Source organism: Rattus norvegicus, chromosome 15 (assembly GCF_021556685.1).
Source record: "Rattus norvegicus strain SHRSP/BbbUtx chromosome 15, alternate assembly SHRSP_T2T, whole genome shotgun sequence".
Classification (NCBI taxonomy): domain Eukaryota; kingdom Metazoa; phylum Chordata; class Mammalia; order Rodentia; family Muridae; genus Rattus; species Rattus norvegicus.
The window spans coordinates 90,289,805-90,299,774 of record NC_141548.1 but is presented as its reverse complement, the minus strand read 5'-3'; positions in this window follow the sequence as shown (position 1 = coordinate 90,299,774).

The window sequence follows — 9,970 nt, the reverse complement described above, 5'->3', positions numbered from 1 at the left end:
TTTCCACTGTTTAACCAGTGTGTCTTTGCATAAATACTTCTAGATTTTTCTCACTATTGCTTTGTAGTATAGCTTGAGATCAGGGATGGTGATTCCCAACCAAGTTCATTTATTGTTGAGACTTGTTTTGGCTATCCTGAGGTATTTTTGTTTTTGTTTTTGTTTTTGTTTTTCACATATGAAGTTAAGAATTTCTCTTTCCATGCTTGTGAAGAATTTGTTGGTATTTTGATGGGGATTGTATTGATTCTATAGATTGCTTTTGGTAAGATGGCTGTTTTCTCTAGGTTATTTCTACTGATCCACAAGCATGGGACATTTTTCGATCTTCTGAGATTTTCTTTGAATTCTTTCTTCAGGGTCTTGAGATTCATGCCATATTGATCTTTCATTTGCTTGGATAGATTTATACTAGGATATTTTATATTATTTGTAACTATTGTGAAAGGTGTATTTCCCTAATTTCTTTCTCATCTTGTTTATCCTTTGTATAAAAGGAATCTACTGATTTGTTTGAGTTAATTTTATATCCAGTTACTTTGCTAGAGTTGTTTATCAACTGTAGAAGTTCTCTGGTAGAATTTTGGGGTCATATCATATTATCTGCAAATAATGAGACTTTGACTTCTTTCTTTCCAATTCTTATCATTTTGATTTCCTTTTCTTGTTTAACTGTTATAGCTAGAACTTTGAGTATTATATTGAATAAATAGGGAGACAGCAGACAGCCTTGTCCCTGATTTGGCTGTAAGTTGTTTTTATTATGTCTAAATATGTGCCTTGAATTCCTAATCTCTCCAAGACTTTTAACATGAAGGGGGGTTGAATTTTGTCAAACACATTTTCAGCATCTAATGAGATGATAATGAAATTTCTTCTATGCTTTTGATTATATACTCAATTATATTGATGGATTTTCATCCCTGCATTCCGGGGATGAATCTTACTTGATCCTGGTGAATGATCATGTTGAAGTGTTCTTTCTTTGTTCTATGCATTTAGTGTTTTGATTATTAGGTGATGAGAGAATTTTTTTCTAGTTCCATCTATTTGATGTTCTTATACAATTATGCCAATCTCCTTCTTTAGGTTAAGGAAGTTTTCTTCTATGCTTTTGTTAAAGACCTGATATGTCTGATGATGTCACATAACATTGGCTTTGGTTACTTATGTTCTTGTGTTTGCCTCTCACCATCTGTTTATCTCTGGTGTTAACTGGGTTGGGTGTCTCTGCTTGGGCCTGCCCTTCCTTGGAGGCAGCTAGACCTATGTGACTTGGGTTAGAGCAGGTCTCCTAGAAAGCAGTTAATGCTGTCAATGTTTAGGAGAGTCATCCTATATTCCTTGTTGGAGCATGCCTCTTGTGTTTCTGATTATTGTAGACCTCCAGGAAGACAGGCCTGTTGAGTCCTTGGTTATAGCAGACTTCCTAGGAGACAGGCAGGTTGTTGACTGTGGAAGGGGGATAGGTCTGTCCCACCTGACTCAGGGACAGTTACAGACTGGAAGAAAAATAGGGCATTGGCTGATCTGCCCCAGGTGGAGATTTAGATCAAAAGAAAGAGGATATCAGGCATAGCAGATAGGTTCTGTGTCTGCTGGCTCAGTTGGGAGATCAAAAAGTGCACAGGTATTACAGGTGGGAAGTCTTTGCTGTGTCCCTGTTTATCTCAGAACTTCTGGAAGACAGGCTGTGGGGTATAGGGGAGAGGCAGATGGGCCCAATGTGCCCAAAATGAATGTTTGATGGCAGGACTCCTATGTATCTTTGGTACTCACTAATCAATTAAAATATTTCCAGGAATAAATAGAAAAGGAGCCTAGTGAATTTTTTGTTTCATCTTTAAGCAAAAATAATCTCAAACCAAAGATAAAAAGTTACATTGGGTTGTGGCAAACAGAATCTCATGTCAGGAGAGAATTTTTAGATTTCAGCCAATTTGCAGGCCTAGAACCTCTTGAATGAAGAGATGGTCAGGTTCCCCTCAGGAAGGACCTTGGTAAAATATCTTAGAGTTTTACCATTAGCCTTTCTCCAGGTCTTCTCTAGAGAGACTGGTGGCCTTTTGCAAGGGTAACTGTCCACTTTGGGAACAAAAACAATCAGATTTTCCAGGAGCTATTGGGGACTGGTTCTGAACTGGCATTGGTTCCAGGAGATAACAAGAAACAATCTGGCTGTCCAGTTAAAGAAGAGGCTTATGGACATCAGGTGATTAATGGAGTTTTGCCAGAAGTCATACTCACAATAGCTACAATGGGTTCCTAAATTCATCCTCTGGTTGTTTTGCTAGTTTTACAGTGTATAATTAGGATAAATATATTTAGAAGTGTCAAAATTCCCACATTGGTTCCCTAACATACATTGTGAGAGCTATTATAGATGAATGGCTAAATGGAAGCCATGTTTCCTCTGCCAGGGTAAATAGTGAGTCAGTAACAGTATCATATCACTAAAATAATTGCAAAGTATACTCCTGTATCAGAGATTTGAAAGATGGTGGAGTGGTGGTCTCTACCATACCCTTTAACTTTGGTATCTGACCAGTACAGCAGATCATGAAGAATAACTATTGAGTGTTGAAACCTCATCCAAGTAGTGACTCCAGTGTAGTGGTGGTGTCCTTCCTTGAGCAGTTACATGGTACTTGAGCAGCTATTGAAGTAGCGAAAGTCTTTTTCTTGGTACCTGGCTATAAAGACCACAAGGAATTTGCTTTCCTTTGTAATGGCCAGCAGTATAGCTTTATAACATGACATAAGGTGATATGGTTATGTGTCACGTTGACAAGGGGTGGGGTGGTGATGAATTCATGGTTGTCAACTTGATTACCTTGAATTAACTGTAAACCAGGGGTGGCTACACTTGTGTGCACTTTTCTTAAATAGATCATTTGAACCTGGAACATCCACCTTCAATTCCAATATTTTGAGGTGAGAAGATTTACTTTTCATCTGGACCCCGACACCTTTGGCAGCCTATTTAAAAGACATGGAAGAAGGAAGCTCTTGCTCTTTGCTTGCCCTCACCCTTGTTGACAAGCTCATTTCATCACTGGCATAAGAGTCTACGTTTTTCAATTTCTGGAGAGTAGTGAAGACCAGCTGAGAAATCCAGTTGCGTCGATTTAACAACCACTGGTTTCTCAAACTTTCTATTGATAGACACCCATTGTTAAGGACTAGGTGTACTACAGCCTATAAGGCATTTTAAATATATCTTTTATATTAAAGTATTCCATTTGTAAGTTCTCTTATTCGAGAGAATTCTGGCTAACTCAAATGGACTTATCAACGTAAACTTTCTAAAGTTTGCACTAAATGCTCCTGGTCTGAGTGAAGTTTGTAAGTTAGACTGAATATACCCAATTCGCAGTGAGCTCCAGATCACTTTGGCTTCAAACATCACACAGTGATTGTCCAAGTCATCCTTGATGGTTTGATTCCCTAACGGATGTATCAGTGAGGCTCAAGATATGCTCATACCAATTTCAAACACTCTTATTTTGAACCCTGTACCCACTCTTTGCTCTAGTTATCTGCATCAAATGTACAAAATGTACAGATTTTCAAATATCAATTGTGTTCCTTTCACTTATTTGCCAGTATTAAATTTATTCCCCCCCCCAGAGGAGTATATTACTATCTATGAATGACAATTGATTAAGTAAAAACAGTTAATCATATATATATATATGTGTGTGTGTGTGTGTGTGTGTGTGTGTGTGTGTGTGTGTGTACTATTGTCAGAACCAAGATTCAGTATTTCAATAAACTGGTACAGTAGAGATGGTTATTATTGTTAGGGATTACTTTCTCATGCACTTAAATATATTACTTATTGGCCAACTCACATGGCAGATCCCTAATTTCTGTTATTTCCTTTGTCCATTGTCAAAATTTTCTGGTACACTCATAATTACCCTAAAATAACCTCTCTTTTTCCTCTCATTATGTCACCTTCTCTCTCAAAGTACCCACGCATGACCTGGAGCTGACAATTTGTTTATAATGAATACCTAATTGATGAAATACTGAAAATTGCAGTCCATTAATTAGGTCTGAGATTTTAGGATATAGATACATTTTTATCATTAAAGTGTTTCAAATGCTCATAAATGCTCATATATAGTGCTATAACTTTCTTTTATTTCTTCAATTTGTTTCTGGATATCTGATTTGATATATATATATATATGTAAAAAATTCCATTTTTACATTTTTAAGTGTTTGGAACAAGAGTTGTTTTGTAATATTGCATATCAGTAACAGCACCATTCTGTATCTGTGAAATATTTAAATAAGACTGTTGTGTTCAGGAGGATAGCATTGTTATTCTTCAGAAGTAGAACTCTGGAGAACAGTAAGATGTTGCCATCTGGAGCAATCACAAGCACGGGAAGACAGCAGATGTCCAGACCAGCTTCTCCTAGTCAAAATGAATGTAGCACGTAGCTCAATTTTTCACTAGGGGACAGTTTGTTTTGGGGAATCTTTTTAACTTTCTTGCAATCATTGATCTATCATTTGTATTTCTCATACTGCCTTAAGCACAGGGTTGAGTTCCCTGGATGATCTTTTTTCTCATCATAAAAGGAAAAAAAAAATCACTGAGTTATTGAAGACAGATTGTTATTAAGCTCATGTCCCTCCTGTCATAATCTCTTTAATTGTTGAAAACGACTCATGTGGGAAGTTGGTTTCAAGTAAGGTGATTATTAAAATATCTAACTAGGTAACATCCTTATATTTCTTCTATTACCTGAATATATTGGTTTTTTTTCAATGTGATTCATGCTGCTTTTGATACATGCAGTTCTGGAATTTACAATAAATTTATATATGTCTACAATCTTGCTGATAATTACCAAAGTCTCATAGGTGAATATTATGTTGCCATTCAATGTCTTTCAAATATCACCTCTTTACACAGTTTGCCAGGTTGATTTGTCTTTTATAAAATTAGATATTTTCATATTACTATTTTATTAAGTCTATATGTTCATATAAAATTATCTATTTATTCATTGGCATACATCTGCTTGTGTTATTAAATTAAAATCTAACAAGCCATTAACAGTTGACATGACATAAATGGTGAATATATATGATTTTTATTACATTCAGTAATTAATTTCTATTAACTATATAAGTTATTAGCCTGTTCTCTAACGAGATCAGTTTTATTTAAATTGTCCACAGGACAATCAGACAAAAATTATTCTTAAAATTACTACTGTCAGGTGATTCTACGTGGTAGCATCTTGAAGGTTAAGAGTTAATAGAGTAATTGTGTGTGTTAGTTTTCAACCACACAAAGTTTGCAATCACCTACTTCTTTTTTATAAGTTCAAGATTGTTGTGTTACTTCACATAAAATAATCTTGCTAGAACTTACTTTAAAATCTGTAATAGATTTACTTATTTTTTTTCTAGTACAAAATATTAGTTCCAAGTTGACAGACCCTTGTGTCTTATTTTTTCAGGTTAAATGAAACTTTCTTGATTGTGTTTTACTGCTGTAAAGGGATGCTATGTTCACAAGAACCTCAATATAACAAAGCATTTAATTGAGGCTTGTTTAGAGTTTCAGAGTTTTAGTCCATTATTATCATGCCAGGAAACATGACTGCACTAAGGCAGATGAAGCTGAGAATTTTAAATCTTGGTCTTTAGGAAGCAGGAAAGGAGACTGAGGGACGTAACTTGGGTTTTTGAAATCTCCAGGTTCACATGCAGGTTCCCAGTTTCTCCAACAAGTCTACACCCCTATTCCATTTAAATAGAGCCATTCCCAAGTCACTAAGCATTCAAACTTCTGAGCCTATGGGGTCATTTATTGCAAAACATTAGAAAAACATATTCAAATCTATAAGTTAGAATAGTACTAAGAAATTTTTATTGTTTTTCAATTAAGTACTACATATATAATATAAATAAATGGTGAATTTAATATTGTACGAAAATATAGATATACAGAGTAAAAGATATATAGTACATTCTTACTCATTGTCAATAGTTTAGTTCACTCAGTACATTTTATAAATACAACTTTATCTTTATGGAATATTTTATGTAAATTAGTTATTTCTGAATAGAAGTTCATACTGTGTTTTTAATAAAAGTGTAAAATGTATTCCTAATGAATTATGTCCTAATTTCTAATTAATATCTGAATTAGTTTACATGCTTTCTCCCAAAACATACCTCATACGACATACGCTCTCAGTAATGTTATTTGTGTGGATATTTAACAAGGAGCAAAGTGTTGTTATTGTTAGCACTTGGAAGAAAGTATTGAAATTTTCCTTCCCTGGAACAGGTAAAGATAAAATTTTCTTATTAGATTTTAATTTGGCTATTAATATGATTAAATAATGACAGAACTAGGCAAAAGACTGAGGTAGTTAAATTGATATCTATTCCTTCAGTTATTTGGCATAGTGAAGTATATGCTTAAGAGTCACAAAAAGAGGGGTTGGGGATTTAGCTCAGTGGTAGAGCGCTTGCCTAGCAAGCGCAAGGCCCTGGGTTCAGTCCCCAGCTCCGAAAAAATAAAAAAATAAAAAAAATAAGAGTCACAAAAAGGTTGCATAGCATAGGATCAATTCTGAATATGTATATATATACATATATATATTTAAATATCATGGGACATTTCATACTGTATAATTTGTAAAATTTAAAAAATATAGTTGAAAATGTTGGGTTACCCCAGATTCTAAAACTTAAAAATTGGGAAAATATTGTATAGATTATCTATAGTTTTCTTTTGTTTATAGGAACCACATAATTATAATGTTCATAATTAGATAAAGTTAGGTACTCTGTAACTCCTGAAAAGTACCAACTGTGTATCACAGATTTTTGCATGAGGTCATTCTTTTCAGTTTCCAAGAGAATGCTTATCCCTTTCCTTCAGTGGAATCTGAATACCATCCTGATTTCTGTATAAACACAAACAGACAAACTATTTCTAGGAGATTGTTACACAGGGTTATCCTAGAATTTTCATAATGAGAAATGGAAATGCGTTTGCGGATCATCCTACGGAGTCTGGTAAAGGTTTTTAGAGAAAATATTTTGAGATCGTATGTCAAGGTAATAAAATTTAATGATCAGAATTCCTGTTTTATTTCAATTTTTTGCAGATAATCAAGATCATATTTACAGTAAGTGGGATGCTAGCCTATTGTAAATAATCACTGAGTGTTTACTAGAATATTTAACATGAAAATCACAGATAAATACCTATGATCCATTAAACTGTTATCATTAGATATTAAGGTAAAAGATGAAGTGCTATTTTGACAGCATGGTAGGTAGACCTATATAGAATATTATTTTGCTGCATTTTACAAGGTATAATATCTTTCACGGTGAAGTACCGATATTCTATATTAGCTCTCTGTTTTATAGACAACATTATATGTAAATCTTTGTTTTTCTCAAATATTATGGGCTAGTTATCACATGAGTCATTTTTAGATTGCAAGTGCCATGTCATTTTTATACAATTGCAAGTAAAGTTTGATTGGTTAATAATTGCCCATTAATATAACCAAAGAACAATGTATTTAATAAATTGAAAAGCAAATAAATCTTCTTAAAGGATGCATTAAGTCAATATTAACAAAATAATACTATAAAAGATATGCATATATATGTATATCTTATGGCCTAAATCAAATTAAAGAGAACATGAGGGTAGCGGATTATCCTTTAATCATTAATATTAAGGTAGTCCATTTAGATTATAAGTAGGCTGATGTAATTAAAAAAAATAAGCAAGCAGCAGAGAGAAAATTTCAAGTGATTAAAAACAGAGAACTGGGGGTGGGAATAATAATGAGTCAGTAGCCAGGGAATCATCGGTGACTCAGGGAAAAGCAGTAGGATTGCAAAGCCAAATTTAGAGGCAGGGATAACTCCCACTGCAAGTGTTCAGTCAGATGCCAGACAAAATTAGCATTACTCTGGAAATAAAATATTATAAAATGCTGTGCTGGATAATGACTGTTTAGAAATAGGAGATCTTAATTTTTCAATATAGTTTTTCTTCTATCATTTAAACATCTTACTCTCAACTGTTTTTATTTGTTTTAGTGTGTAAATCTTCCCAAATGGCTTGTGGTTTTTATGTAAGAGTTTTAATGGCTATTTAAGGTCCAGGGATATCTCCCAAATTTTCTTTAAAAAAAAATTTAAGTAGCTGTTTTAGAAAATATTTCTGTTTTTATTCTGGCTCTTTGTTCAATCCAACCTCTCAAAACGAAATGACCCTGACTAATTGCTACAAATGACTCTATTCATTATTATTTTATGATTGTACACTAGAAAAGGTTATTTTCAGAAAGTGGGTGATTATCCTCTGACAGTCATTTCAGGCAGTGAGCACATCACGCCACATATGGTCCAGTCAAGGTGAGAGCATTGATGTGCTTTCTCCTCTCTCATCCGGGCTAGCATTCTCCACAACCGCAAAAGTAGGGCAATGGGACAAAATTTAGTGGTTGGTTACACATTGATTCCCCTATGTTCTGTGACCCGAATGAGTGGTAGCCTAAGTCATCGCCTCAAAGGTGATAGAGATTATTCCCAGCATCCACTGCATACCCTGGAGCTGGTATAAGTTGATAGCTGCTGGGGTAGAGAATCGTCTTCTGTGATATGGCAGGTGATAGGGTCCCCCAGCCTGGTGTATGACCCCATGCTCGTGCATGTAATAAAAAAAAGGAGAGGTTGGTCAGAAAAATTGAATACTAAGATGTTTTAACCTTTTCATCCATGACTTCAAAATAGTTTTGCCTGTTACCCAGAACAACCAATAAACTTGTAAACATTACAACGTTCCTCTGCAGAAGCTTGAAACAATCTGAGCTTACCTCTGAGGCATGAGTGATTTGCATTGTACAGACAGATTTCTGTATTATGATCATGGCAATACTTTTACCAAAAATCTGCTCATGATGAATACATGCTCTGCATCTGTGCAGTGTCACAGACGTGGTGCTACGCTCTTGTATCTGAAAATACTGCAAAACATGACTCAATCTGTTACATGAGTGATGGCACTCAGTTACTTGCTGAATGTGAATGATACTCTTAGGCTTCCCTCATATAAAGTAACCTTTTGTCGTCATTTCTAATCACTTATTTTGTAGAAAGCAACTGGTTTTATTAATATCCCACTCTTTCCATCCCAGTGCGTTCATTATTCATTTCAACTGGTTCTTGGTTTCTTATTTATAAAATGAGTCATAATTGATGAGATTTATTTCAATGTTTAAAACATCGGGTAGAAGCTTTTCAGTTTTCTATATTTGCTGATTATTTTAATATTTTTATAGTACTGTATAAAATATTAGAAAACCATGTATACAGTTTATATAAATTCTAGAATAAGTTTACCACAAGGAGTCATAGCTATCTTTTACAGGATCCTATGTTTATGAAGATTTTTAAAATCATTGTTCTTTGACCTTTTTTGCAGGTCATACGGTATCATATTCAAAACGGAAACATACTCATATGCTTATACGGTCCTCAATAAAAATTTGCACATTTATTTGCATATCGATAAAATTGAACTAACAGTGGTATTACAGATTCTAATCCAAATTATTTCTTGTTTTCCCTCCTTTTGGACCCCACAGTGTAGGAGATTGTTGAGGGGGCAGTAAAAGGGGGGTGGATGTGGAGGGGAACACCCTTATAGAAGGGGAGGGAGAGGGGTTAGGGGGCTGATGGACAGGAAACCCGGAAAGGGAATAACGTTTGAAATGTAAATAAGAAATACCCGATTTTTAAAAAAAATGGAAAAATTGTGTATGATACTATTTTTAATTTATTCAGATGAAATTGTGTGTGTGTGTGTGTCTGTGTATGTGTGTGTGTGTGTGTGTGTGTGTGTGTGTGTGTGTGTGTATGTGGAGGTGGATGGATGTGTATGTGGCTGTGCCCTGTGTAA